Source organism: Corvus moneduloides, chromosome 4 (genome assembly GCF_009650955.1).
Source record: "Corvus moneduloides isolate bCorMon1 chromosome 4, bCorMon1.pri, whole genome shotgun sequence".
Lineage (NCBI taxonomy): Eukaryota > Metazoa > Chordata > Aves > Passeriformes > Corvidae > Corvus > Corvus moneduloides.
In genome coordinates, this window is record NC_045479.1 from 8,476,763 (window position 1) to 8,490,724 (window position 13,962).

The 13,962-nt window shown below is 44.0% G+C and overlaps 1 long non-coding RNA gene across 1 annotated transcript; it reads left to right on the forward strand.

Moving 5' to 3' along the window:
- Positions 1–6,305: 6,305 nt before the first annotated feature.
- Positions 6,306–10,043, forward strand: LOC116443331. Its single transcript, XR_004239836.1, has 2 exons — positions 6,306–7,020; positions 7,934–10,043. It is a non-coding gene; the product is annotated as an uncharacterized LOC116443331 (long non-coding RNA).
- The last annotated feature ends 3,919 nt before the right edge of the window (positions 10,044–13,962 follow it).

The window sequence follows — 13,962 nt, forward strand, 5'->3', positions numbered from 1 at the left end:
TGCTATAAATATCTTTTGCAGCATTTTCCATGTAATTACATATCAATACATATCAATTAATTGCATTGTGATATTCATCTAACTGAAGGTAACTGGCTATCAAGCATGCAGACTTTTCCTCTGCTGTATCGGCATCTCCCACCCTGTCTTTTCCTTCTGACATCATCAGAGCCACTATACTGCAAATGCTGCTTAACTACCACTCTCATCACTGAGTCAAAAAAGTAAAACTCCAGCAAAAGTAAGAGGTCCATTTTTCCTTTAAGCTATCTGCCAGCAGACTAGTTGGTGGGGATTAGTGTTTGAGGTTTCTTTCTCCTGCTTTAAGGAGGAGCTGCTGAAGGATGCTTGAGGAAACTGCTTTGGCAGGGAGAAGCTAAAAGGTTTTGTTAGTTGCTGTGTGTGCATTAGGTGGATGCTGTAGCACATTTTTGTCAGTCTGAAATAAAATAGTCTTTTTAATGGTGTGGGCTCCTCCCTGCTGCCCAGAAGGTGCCTCAAACAATTGCAATGGAATGGAAGTTCTGGGGAGGAAGGAAGATGAAACAAGTCATGAAGCCTCCAAAGGACTCAGGCTGCCCCATTCCACAGACCTTTAACTCTTGTCCTAACATTTTAAAATATTCCTCTGACATATAAAAAAACCCCTAATTTTCTTCTTCTTGGACAACAAGTAAGATAGCATTACTCCTACAGATCCAGCTCTTTTGAAAGAGGCATACAACACCCCTCTTTCTCCAACACAAAAAAACCCTTGTGTAGGCTTTATTTCCATAACTGATCAAAAGGACTCGTAATTAAGCAGCATCCAAAGCAGGCAAATCCACAAATCTTGGCTTTCTGACTTGACATGCCTTAAAGCCAGAAGCACTGAAGTGATTGACAGCTTGTAAGAATCCCTTGAAATAAGCACTGGCCCCTTCCCACCGCTCCCTGCCCTAAGCCTCCCTATCTTCAGGGACTTATGCTCAGCTTCACAATAAAATATATGAGTCTGAAGGGCTGGGAGAAGGTCTTTCATAACAAATTATAATCCCACTGAAATCAGTCATACTGAAGATACAATGTCACTTGTATATCTAGATATCCATCAGCTTTAAATAAGATGCTAATTGAAGCATCTAAGCGTGATTACAGCTGCAAAAACATTTAGAAATGCAACCAGTGCTCACTGATGGTGCACTTTTGTGGTACTTTTGACAGCATCACTTCTTAAATGATGCAGAGCAGTGTTTGTGCATAGAAGTTGAGCTTCTCCATCTTAAGGTCTGCCACTGATAGATTTGTGTGCTTTGGCAGTGAAACCAAGACAGCCAATGCCAAGATAGAGCCTGAGCACAGGTGAAGTAAAGTGCCATGATGCTGTGTAATGGATGCAGCATCTTTCTGGAGGAGACAGATCCCTGAGGGCACCAGATGCCACCCCTGAGGCCAGTGAGCTTGACAAAATGGTGGAATTAAGGGTCTTCCCCTTTCATCTTATTTGCACTTCTTTCCAATCTGAAACTTCCTCTGACCACCCCACTTCATGGCACACTCTGCAGAATGTCTTTTTGTACACACCACTGAGGGGAAGAGTCCTTGTTTTTTTAGCTGGAGGAGACTGAGGTCAGACCTCACCAGGGTCTGCAGCTTCCTCCCAAGGGGCAATGGAGGGACAGCTCCAATTTCTGCTCTGTGTGACCAGGGACAGGACCCGAGGGAACGGCTGGAGCTGGGTCAGGGGAGGGTCAGGCTGGATATCAGGGAAAGGTTCTTCCCGCAGAGGGTGGTCGGGCACTGAACCAGGGAATGGCCATGGCTACCACAGCTCCAGGAGTGTTTGGACAACACTCTCAGGCACAGCATGGGATTGTTGGGGTGTTCTGTGCAGAGTCAGGGGTTGGACTTGATGATCCCTGTGGGTCCTTTTCAACGTGGAATATTCTATGATTCTGTAAGAAGAAACAGGATGATGAGTGCTCGGTCCTGAGGAAGGAGATCCTTCTCTCTCGCAGGACAGCAAGATTTATGTCATGCATTGTGTTCCTTGGCTTATGCAAGGCACAAATTCATCCCTACTCCTTTTACTTCCATGAAATCCCAGATTGTTATCATACCTTAAAGGAGTATTTCAGTGCACAAGCCCAGCAACACTGTTCATAGTATCAGCCAATCTTTGCTTTTTAAAAGTAAACTTAGAATAAAACCTTGATTACCTGCATAATTAATCCCTCTTCACAGTAATTTGCATGCCTGAATAATTAAAGAATTAGGTTCTAAAAATGAAAAGCGAGCAAATCCTGCATTTTTGTACTTGAAAAGCTGCAGCAGCAATCATGATAGCTCACAGCACATAAATAATTCAAACTGAGCTTCCTCGCCTTTATTTTTTTTCTTGCAGAAATCCTCTTAGCGCTTCCTAATTAAATGAAAATATTTTATAAGCCATCACTTTGTGACATCACAAGAATATTTTAAACTCCAGATTAGACAAACCGGATTTACATTTTTGGTATTTGCGATCTGATATTCAACATTTAAAGGAACCATAAACCACCATAAAGGGGTGATAAAACAGGCACGTATTTTTAAAGGAAAAAAAAAAAGTGATAGAAGCTGTATTGCACTGGTCAACTGAGTTTAACTCAACATTCATTTTACTTGGCAACTCGGCACTTTTGATTTACACTGCTAAATTAAAAATTTTACAAAATCCTGACATAAATTATACACTCAGCAGGTGCTGGGGGGCCGGCGTATACACTGCAGGATGCCAAGCCAGAGTTGAAAGACGACGCTTTCCCCACAGAATTACTAAATTTTACGTGTTTAACTGTCCCGGCGCCCCGGAGGGCCGTGACCGCTGCATGAGGACAGCAGGGGGCGCCCACCGCCCGCCATGCCAGGCTGGCAGAGCCCGCGCGCGGGGAACGTTCTGGAACGGCCCCGCGGCCGCCTTTAAGGGCCGTGCCGTGCGGGGCCACGCCGTGTCCGGAGCCCGGAGCGGCTCGGGCGGTGTGTGGCTGCCGAGTCCCGGTTAAGCCCAGACGGGCGGGGGGAAGCTCACTCGCTCCCACCTTAGCAGGAAGCTCAGACCGCTCCTCGGCCGCCCCGCTGCCGCCATGCAGCCAACCCGCCTGCCTCCATTTTCTCTGGGCTCTCCCCGCAGGCAGCCGTCCTCAGCCACCGCCCCCGCCGCCTTCAGCCCGCCCTCCCCTGCGGGCCGAGCAGGCTTGCACGGCCGGGAGGCCGCGGGACGGGTGTCGGACAGTGGGATCCCGGTTGGGGAAGCGCAGAGCCCTCTCCGCCGTGGGGGGCAGGACCCCGCGGCCCACAGACATCTTCATTTCGGTACCCCCTCCACCAGGGGACACGGGCGTGTTAGGCTGGAGGGCCGTGCCTGGAAACACAAACTGGAAGAGGTCGCGGCTCTCCTCCCTCGTTGTCACCAAGGTTTTTTTTTTTTAAATCTTGGCGCTCTCCGGAAGCAGCGCTGAAGGGGCGCGGTGGGCGCAGGGCTCTGTGTGCTCGCATGCCCCTCTGGGGGCTCCTCGGCTCCTCCGCAGCCCCCGGATGAACGCTTGTGCCACTCCTGGAGCTAATCCCACCCCGTCCTCCGTTGTCCCGTTTAATGCGCAGGAGCGGTGGCTGTGTAAAATGGCGAGGCTGGCTGTGTGGCGCTGTGTGCAGGGACCGCCTGCTCTCCCCCCTCCCCGGGGCTCCTCTCTTTGGGTCTAACAAAAATTCACCAAAATGCTAACATCCACAGCGTCCCGGTGCGTCTTTTCCCTTTCGAGTAACCCAGCACGTAACATTCCGGGCCCCCGAAGTGTATTTCGAAGACAAGGTTGCTGAAATCATACTAATCCTTTTGAGAAACCCATACCGATTGTTTAAAAATACTTGCATTGCACCCGTGTCACGATTTTTACATGAGTTTATCGCTACTCCTGAACACTACATTTTTTATTTAAAAATAACTTCAAAAAATTGCTTTGCCCCCCCCCCCCCCCCCCCCCCCCCCCCCCGTCACGGTTTTTACATGCGAGCTCATCGCCACACCTGAATTTTTTTACTGTTCGTGAAGAGGAAAGCGAATCCTGGGATTTAAAACTTTCCCCGGGTGCGATGGTGGATTTTAATTCCTGCAGCCAGCCCCGCGGCCGGCAGTCACGAGCAGAGGGATAGCCGGGGATGTACCACTGTAAAACAATCCCGAGGTGTTTGCAGAGAGTGGCACCGTCATATTTTATCACTGCGGTTTGTCACGCTGCTCAGGATCACCCGGGGATCGTCCTGGTTAATCCCGTTGGTTTAGACTGAGCACTGTCTGACGCAGACATAAAGACAAAGCCTGTCAGACAGAGCCAGAGAAAAGCTGCTCATTTTACTGACTTTGCATTACCTCGAGTCTGATTTTTTCCCGATATATTGAAAAAGGCTGGAGGGAGGTTAGATATATATTTTAATATGTGCGTATAAATATATAATCTGTACTTTATAGATTTTATATGTATAAAAACTAAATGTCAATCAGAATATCTCAATCCCGGGTTTACCCCTTATTAAACTGTTTTGGAAGATTCTGCAGGGCCTAGTGCACGGGGACGGGGTTGCTGATTCGTGCAGAAAAGAGAAGAGACATTGCAGGGGGGGAAACTAACTAACTAACTAACTAAACTTTTAAAAAAACCAAAACCAAATCAACAACAACGACAAAAAGAAGGTTCCTTCCCTCCGTGCTGGAAGCGTCGCGGAGGGTAATCCGAGCTCAGTCTCCGTGAGCCAGCAGCGCTGCGCTGCTGCCCGCCTGTCCTAGGCTGGTATTTGGGGGTGTATTTTTGTTGGTTTTTAATTTTCTTTCTTTGCTTTACTGAGATCTCCACAATATTTGGGGTTTGGGTAATTAACTCTTTCTGTTGCTAATTTTACGATCAGGGAGGGCAGTGTGCGGGCCCGATGCCGCAGCCCTGCCTGCGTCCCTGTTGGTGCCGCGGGCTGCTCACTCCCGGTGCTGGGCTCTGTGTGTCCCTGCGAGCCCGGCTGAGTTCTGAGGGTGCTCTTCTATTGCTCCGCCTCGCAGCGAATATCTGATGAGTTGGAAAGGCCGGACGCGGATAAAAATAACTGGTGGGAGTCGGGGGCGCCCTGGGCTCTCCCCCCCGGCGGTTTTGGTTCTCAGCTGGCGGTCCTTGTGCTGGGCATCCCCCGCAGGTGGGTGCCGGGGCAGCGGGATTTACACCCCGTGTAACGCTGCGGTGTCCGTGGGACGGCGGTCGGAGCGCGCTGGCTGTGCTTCCTCAGGGAACGCACGAGTCTGCAGGTCCTGCTCCAGAGCGCGGCTGTCACATCTCCTAAAAGCATTTTTCCGTTATGAGAGCCCTTTTTTTTTTTTTTTTTTTTTTTTTTTTTTTTTTTTTAATTCCCTTTTCGGCTGTAACTTTCGCACACTTTCTGTAGTGCTCACATTGTTTACGTCATCCTTTGAGCGTGGTACAGTGAATTTGGGATTGAAACGAAGTCGTAGGGTTTATTGCTTGTTAATGTGGGCTGTTCAAGTGAGGCTGTTTAAGTCCGTAGTTAGGCCTTTCTCGGAAGGTGGCCCGTTTTCTCCTAAGGCTTCAGCACCCAGCACCTTCCAGGGAGATCCACGGGAACAGTGAGCGCTTAGCAAGGGGGAAAATAATTTTCTTTGTATTAAAAATAAAACTAGGAGCCCCAGTGCCGTGCTGGTCTTGAGAAATGAGGGACTAACTCTGTGTTTTCCTGTTTGAAAGCCCTCTTGCTTTCTTCGAATAGTGCATGTTATGTGGAGAGCAACTGGAAATCGCAAAGAATTTTCAAATAAGTAACTTTCACGGAGCACTGGTGAATAAGTAACACTGGTCGTTAAAGCAGTTAATGGATTATTAGAAAAGTAATTTATTTGAAGCGTGAATCGAAGCAGAATATTGCGGGGTACTTGATAATTCAGTGTAATCCCTTTTCTCTGCGCTTTGGAAGGGAATATCTGCAAAGCCCCTGGCTTGGTTCTGGCTCCCGCTGCCGCGCCGGTCCGTCGGTCCCGCTCGAGCAGGGCAGCTGCCGCCTGCCACTCGTGTGCCCTCCCTCTGCAAAGGAAGGGACCCCGGACGGTGGGGAGGGATTCCGGAGAGTTTTGGGAGCAGCTCCGTGCCGCTTGGGCCGGAGCAGCCCTGCCCCGGGATGGTGCAGCCGCCGGGGCCGGTGTGCGGCATCGTCCCGCTCGTCTCTCAAGGCTGAGGAGACAAAGGAAAATACACCTGGCTCCTGTAGTGATTCTCGTAGGGCCTCGTTCACTTCCAACCTAAGTCAATAGAAATTTTGTCTTTCAGTTAGTTAAAAAAGTACAGTAAGGCCCTACTCGTCACCTCCATAGTTTTGTTTTGTTTTTTCTTCTGGATATTCTTATTAATCGACTAATGTACTAAACATGGATACAAAGTGGATCTGAAAAAAAAAAAAACAACAACCAAAAAACAGCAATAAAAGCTCGACATAAAATAAAATAGTTAAAAAAAATACAACCAACCAAAAATCCTGCACCTCCTGAATTCTACATTTTTTACTGCTTGTGAAGAGGAAGGTCAATACAAGCAAAATTACTGAAATCTTGTTTTGTGAAGTCTCTGTTGTAAAAAGAATTCTTTAAGAAAAACATTAATTCCTAACTAGGGAAAATGAATAGCTATCAGAGTCTTTTTTCCTAAAAGGCTTAGTTCTTAAACTGGTAGGGTCATGTTTTAAATGTTCCGTACGTCTGTAATCGCGTTACTGGGATGTTTAATATCTGCGGCATCAGCCAATACTTTAACTACAAAAGTAACAATTAAGCGAGCGAGATTTTTAGAGACGTATTGTGTGTTTCCTCCTAACTGCGGCGACCTTGGGGCTCGGAGGGTGTCCTATTCTTTTTTTTTTTTTCTTTTTTTTTGCCGCCAGCTATCAGTCCTTCAGCAGGCTTGCCTGAGAGGTACTGACAGTTTCGGGAATGCTCTGTTACTTTACCGTCATTTCCAGGTAAACTCCGATGTGGGCTTAGAATTATTTCCTGTATTTATATGTTTATTATTTAAAACCAATTGCGTCAAAGCAGCCCTTAATAGTAGGACGTTTACTATCTGTAATGTCGATTAGCTTCCCACAGGGAGCTGTCGTCTGATTTTTTTTTCCTCTCCATTTTAAATGCTTCCAAATAATCCCGCATCCTTCCAGCAGAAAAACGGGGGGAGCGTCTTCTAAAGTGTTATTTAACACGAAATAACGACGCGTTTGAACGTCTACAAAGTACTGAGTGTCTACTCTCAAACTATTACCTCAAATAACATACCACGCTGTGTTCAGGGCTGGCGTTTGCTCTCCCGGCTCTTCCTGTGTCCTATTAATAGGATAAATCCGCCCGCGCATGACCCTTCCTACAAGAATTCGGCTACAGTTTGCTTTGACTTATCGCTGCCTGTAAAATGTGTCCCTTAATTAAAAAAGGAAAAAAAATACTAGTATCTTTCCTCTTTCAAAGCACTTCGATGGGGAGCTTGGGGTGGAAGAGCAACACGCGCGTATGCCTACAAACCAAGGGAGGTGCGGAACCTCGCCTGCATCTTGACAACAGAAATCTGCTAGCTTTCACTAGATAAATTGTGTTTAGTTTAGCATTTTTTACCCCAAGGAAGTGTGTTTTGGTTGGTATGCAAAAAGCAGAGCGGCCGTCAGGGACTTGCCGCTTATTTCCCCAAACTTTGTCAAGCGTTGACAGATCAGGAGGTGAAAGCACTTGTATAAAAAGCCTCCTTTTTAAAAGAAAAAAAAAACCAAAAACCAAAACCAAATAAACACACAAAAACAACGAACAAATATATGTGTGTATATATATTTTTAAAAAGACCTCATTAAGAAAAAAAGTAATAAAACAAACCTATGTTTTGTTTTTAAGGTAAATTTGTTCTCCTGCCCACATGGAAAGGATGCCGAGAGGAAGAGCTGCAGTCCAAGGCCAGCTGAAATCCCCGTTACCATCTCCCACCTGGAGACCCCCGCGGGGGCAGACCTGCAGCCGGGGCCCCCCACTGCGGCCGGACTGCAGGACCATCCCCTGCCAAAAAGCGGTTCCTGCCAAAAATCAGGTCTCCTGGGAGGGGTTGGAAGATGCATTTGCTGGAAGATATTAGGAATGAAGGAAAAACAGCTGGTAAAGATGAGCTGGAAAGTTCTGTGTATTTGTCTCCAATCAGCATAAACACCGCGCCCCCGCCCCCTTTTAATTTTAGGGGTTAAAACCAGAGGATATTTCCTCAACAGGTACCTAAAGGAATAATCCTGATGTTTGCTCTGTTGGCCCCTTTGCATTTAGGTGTGGGCTTTTGTGCATTTGTTCCTCACAAGTAGCTATTATTGCTGTTAATTGTAAAAATAAGGAGGAAAAAAAAACCCCGCCATGTTAAAAAATGTGAATTCTTAGCCTGCTAGCAGAGAGCTCTCCTCACTCTCCTGGCAATTAAAATAAGGGTGTCGATTTGGGTTAGGGAGCATCCTTCAATTTTAAGGGAGAGGTGCTTGAAGTCAAGAATGCCTTTTCTGTTTTGTTGTTTGTTTGCTTGTTCGTTTGCTTGTTTTTCTCTTTTTTCGAAGGCTTTTCCCTTTCACTATTTAAGTCATTTTGGAAGAAGACATTTCTCCTCCGTGCTCGTTTAGGCTATCCCTCCCTTGGAAACTCCAGACGGGAGGGAAATAGGTGCACATAGTTTGGGGGTTTTGTTGTTTTTTAAGGGTATTTGTCCTGCTGCAACCATTATTCCGAGGCTCCTGCGAGGTTTTCATTTACCGGCTTTCAGGGCCCCTTTCTTCATATTGCAGCCGGCCCAACTTGAGACTCCGGAGGAAAAAGAAAAACAAGTAAAAATAATAATAATAATAATAATAAAAAATATAAAACAACCTTTCCCCTTCCCTCCCCATCACCCCCAAACTAAGCTGTACCTCAAGCAAGGCTTCGCTTGGGAAGTCAAATTACCGCTCTTCCCATCAGGACGCTTAAGAGTCATTTTATCTGCCTGAATTTTAGGACAAAGCTGTTTTCCAGAGGAAATTTCCACTCCTGCTCCCGCCTCACACCAGAGGGCGCCAGGAGCCTTCTCAGGCTTTGCTGCCTCAAGTGCTGCCGGAAATTAACTCTTTGGGCGCTCTCCCTGAATGTTTTTCTAACCTTTCTCTTTTAAAATATACCACTAGATTCTAACTTTTTTCCCCCTATAAAATGCATGTTGGTTTGTTCTGGTTTGGGTTTGTGAGGTTTTTTTCCCGTCCTTTTACTAACCTTTCCCATCTCTTCCTGGCCTTCACCCTCCTGCAGCAGTCCCCCAGAACTCTCAGGAGATGTACAGCTTCGCTCTGTCTCTGCTAACTTGGTTCTAATTAAGTCACTGGATCACATTTGTGTGACATTACCGTGTTGTCCCTCATAAATGTGTGGGATGAAACTATGAAACTTGTCTGGTTGTGTTTAAGCTTAAAGGGTCACTTAGGGCTCTTCAAGCGGAACACCAAAGCGTGGCACCAGACGGAAAACAGTGTGGTGAGGCCCTGGCACAGGTTGCCCGGAGAGGCTGTGGCTGCCCTATCCCTGGAAGTATTCAAAGCCATGTGGGACAGGACTTGGAGCAACCTGGACTAGTGAAACGTGTCCCAGCCCACATATGCACAGTATAAGGTCTCCAACAGAGCTTATAATTCTCAATAAATTACTAAAAAGGGAGGTAAATAATAAGAAACAGAAGAAGAAAGAATAAAGAAAACATTAGGATATGTCATTTCCATGTTTCCTGTAAACTTTCATCAAGAAGCTAGATAGGATTTTGCTATTCACAGCTAAGGATCAACATAAATGCAAAATGCATGATCCAAATAATTATTAAAAAATCGGAGCATAAAACATAAAAACTAACCAAGAAAAACATTTTAATTCTGGAGGCTGGTGGGAAAACTCAGTTGAAGATAAACGTTTGTCCTTGTGCTGTTTAAATTAAAACATGGATTTAAAAAATTTATGGGACTGTTTGTTCATTTATATAATTTAATTTAGCATCTGTCAATCATAAAAAAGAAAATGAATCAAAGGCTTCTGACTTTACTCAAACTCTAATCCCTTTAAAGGATCAGATTCTATTACTTACTAGTTCATGTTGAGTTTTATCTTTGAAGTGTGTGCATAAGGTGAAAATCTTTGTCTCAGAGCAAATGGGATGGTGTGCTGGACATTGTGAGAAAGTATTTTAAAAGGCAACAAAAGTCTTCCAATCCTAAACTTGGAAATAGGCGGTGTTTCTCTGTGCCCAAAATACTGTGTGTGGTGGAACTCCGACATTCAGAGGTCTTGATGGACATTCATGTCTGGCCATGACAGTGGTGGATGCTTGATAACTTGCTTGAATTTTTTTTTTTTTTTTTTTTTTTTAAGGAGTTGGGAGCCTTTGGAGGGACTTCTTGACTCTTGGAATAAAACAGAAAAAAAATCATGTAAAAATGCAAGTGGCCCTTATGCCACTTTTATTGAAGCTGACGGTAACCCCCTCTTTGACTTTACTGGGAACAGGACAGAGCCACTTAAAATGCTATTTTGTAATATAAATCTTTTAAGTCTTAAATATTTCCATACAGTGGAGCAAAGAAGTCTCAAACATCGTCAGAAAGACTGCTTCTTGTTAGGCTGTTACAATGTGCTATTTCTGTTCAAATAACGTTTACAAATAGGAGAGACAAATACATTTGTACAACTTGGAAGTCTGACACTACGGTTGGGTGTTTGCAGCTTTTATACGTTATGGTATTTCTGACAATAATTTTAACTCTGGTTGCATAAAACAAAGCCCAGATGTTTCTCAGCAGCAGCATTTCCTCATCAGGTCTTCTAGCTGAGCCTTACTGGAGTGTAGAGTTTGGTTACAGCTAAGCTCAAATCTAAATTTTCCAAGAGTATGGAGGGACTACGTGGCAAGGCAGGGGTAGGAAGAGGGAAGAGGGACACGGAAGGAGGAAACAATCTTCTTCTCCAGATGTACCAAGTCTGCACCTGTGGGACCTTGGAAAACTGTTCTTCCCTTCTTGGCAGTGGCTTTAGAAAGGATTAAGTGAGAGAACAGTTGCAGAAAAAGCCCTCAAAATACTACACTTTGGGAAGGTCAGGGAGGCTGCCTTCTCCAGAGCTACAGGGGCTCCAGGCTTCAAATCTGAATCCTGAGCTGCTGTGATGTGTGCTGCTGCCCAGCACCATGTCTTCTCACTCAGGAATACAACTTCCATGGATTAATTGTTTTCCCCCAGCGTTAGCTTGGCTGGGTAAGTACAACTGAGCAGCATTCATCTAGTCATACAGGTCTTTCCAGTGATTTCCTAACAGACAGGTATTGTCCAAGTGCAAATTTACCTGATTTTTTGCAAAATAGCACTACAAGTCTCCATTTTTTTTTCTTTTTCTGGGTGTGTTGTGTCCAACTGTGGTGTCTTATAGGAAGCTTTGCAGGGGAGGAACTGTCTTTATATCTGGTGTCTTTATAGCATCCTGTGCAGTGGCCCAGGCTTACAATTACTGATGATAAGATGCCCTCATCTGAAGAAAGACAGACTGATCTTTTAAATTCATATTTTGAAGTAGAGGATGATTAACAAAGGGGGAAAAAAAAATGAAGAAGGGTGAGGGTGCATTTACATCGTGATGAGACGGGAGACTTTTATTTTCTCTGCACCTTCCTTGTCTCAGGAAGTACTTGTGGCTCCTTGTAAGATGCACAAGGCCTAAAAATATTTAAAGGTTTAAAGATGTACTGCAAGGGGAATAAAACCCAAAAAATGTCAAGCTATATACCCATTGGGAGGAAATACATCTTTGTGGGAGAGGCTTTAAACTGTGGCCTTTTCAACGAGGGAGGAAATAGAAATACTACCAGCAAAGTCATGATAAAGGTAGAGAAAACAGAAAATAGTTCTACTGTGGTACTTGTACATTTCATAACAGTTGAGTAACCTTTCCTCATGCTTTGGGCCTGATCTTGAAGAATATCTTAACCAGGTATCTCTGAGGACCATAGTGGTACCACATAGATCAGTTCCATGTGTTTGGGTCAGAAGGGGTCCCAGATCTTAGAGGATAACTATCAGCAGAAACTCAAACTCCTTCAAGTGAATAGCAGCAGAGGAGTGAAAATGCTCTGTAATTCTGTCCTGGAAGTGTTTACTGGTATCTGCCTTTAATCAATGAAAGCAGTTCAGTCTCTTGTGCTGCTGATTCAGAGACTTGCAAGCAGATCTAAAAACAGCTTCACGTCATAACACTGGGAAAACAAAGAGATGGACATGGGGAATGCCAGAATAGCTCCTAGGGTTACAACTCTGCACATAAATGCAAGCATGAAAGTGCCAACATTTGAACCAACAGAGCTTGTTTGGCATAGTCTAACTGCACTAGGAAGAATTATTGTAGTTATTCTTCAAATTAGTGCAACATGGTCCATTTTGACTCTAATATCTTCCTTGAAATAACAAGGGATTCTCTCTGTGGTTAGATTGAGTGGGATGGAAGTAGAGACTTCAGTGGGGTTTTTCGGTAGCGAGGTTCGGTCTGTACACACACACTGGCATCAGTAGAGTCTCTGTGCCTTTGTAGTTGCTGCTTTTGTTTAGTTCCTCATCTGACCATGTTTGTGTCCACAGCTGGAACCCCAAAGAACTGTCAAGTAACACATGTGCAATAGAAGACTCAATACAATAAACTTTATGTATTACCTGTTTTTCACCTAATATACCTCTAAGATTCCTCTTTTCACTAGTTCACTGTGGCAAAATCCACTTCTTTAATGTCAGTCTTATATTCCATTTTATTGTTAGTTTATGGCAAATTTATTTTGGATTAAATTTACAAGCACAAATACCACCATTTAACAATGGTCCTCTGTCTACATTTGTAATACTTTCCAGTGTACTCTAGTGAAGGAAAACATAAAAGATATGATAAAACAGCCTCCTGTTTTGATGAAAAATTGCTAGCAATCATAGTGTAATTAACTTAACCAACAAGAAATTAAGAGCCCAGTTCATGAGTGATCCCATATTAAGGCTAAATTTCCTAAAAGATTTACAGCGAAACATTTTCCATTAAGATTTTCATAAAATTCTGTATTCAACAACATTATTTCCTTGGGTCTTTTGGTATTCAACAAGAGGACTGTGGTTGAGAGAGAAGCAGTGATATACATGACCAAAAGGTTGTGTCCCATCAGTGGGAAAGCTTAGGCAAAAAGATTAAAGTGTTATACATTATATTTTTCTCTGAGCAGACTTTAATTGAATGCTCAAATGATAGGGTCATTATTTTTTGTATTTCTGAGGAAGTAATATTTTTGCTACTTGTAACTGACTATTTGTAACTTTTGCTATAATAGTAAGTACCTGTCCAATCAATCTTGATTTTTAAATCTCTTTTAGTCTCTTTAACAAATATGTTTACAAGAAAAGTCCAGTTTGTTTAGAATCATGCAATGATTTAGATTGCAAGGGACTTTGGAGGTCATCTGGTCCAACCTCCTACTCAAAGCAGACCTAACCTACTAAGTTGAGTTGGTTTTCTTTCTTCCTTTCTTTCTTTTTCTTTTTTAACAATTTCAATAGCAGTATTTTGTGGCAATAGTTCTCACTGAAGAGCTAGTTCTAAACCACTTTCTATTCACTAAAATTCCGTTTTTGTCTTCTCTGGTATGAACGTATCCTGTAGTTACCTTTGGAATCAACAATCCCTGTTTGTTATTTATTCTGCTCTTGCATCTTGCATTGACAATGGAAAAGAGCAGAGACTAATCTGAGTATCTAGGGTGAAATGCAGTTTGGAAAATGTTGCCTTTCCCATGTTAAAAGGATTATAAGACCATATTCTAAAGTAGGACCATATTTCAGGATTATTGCTTTGAAGCTAAAGGT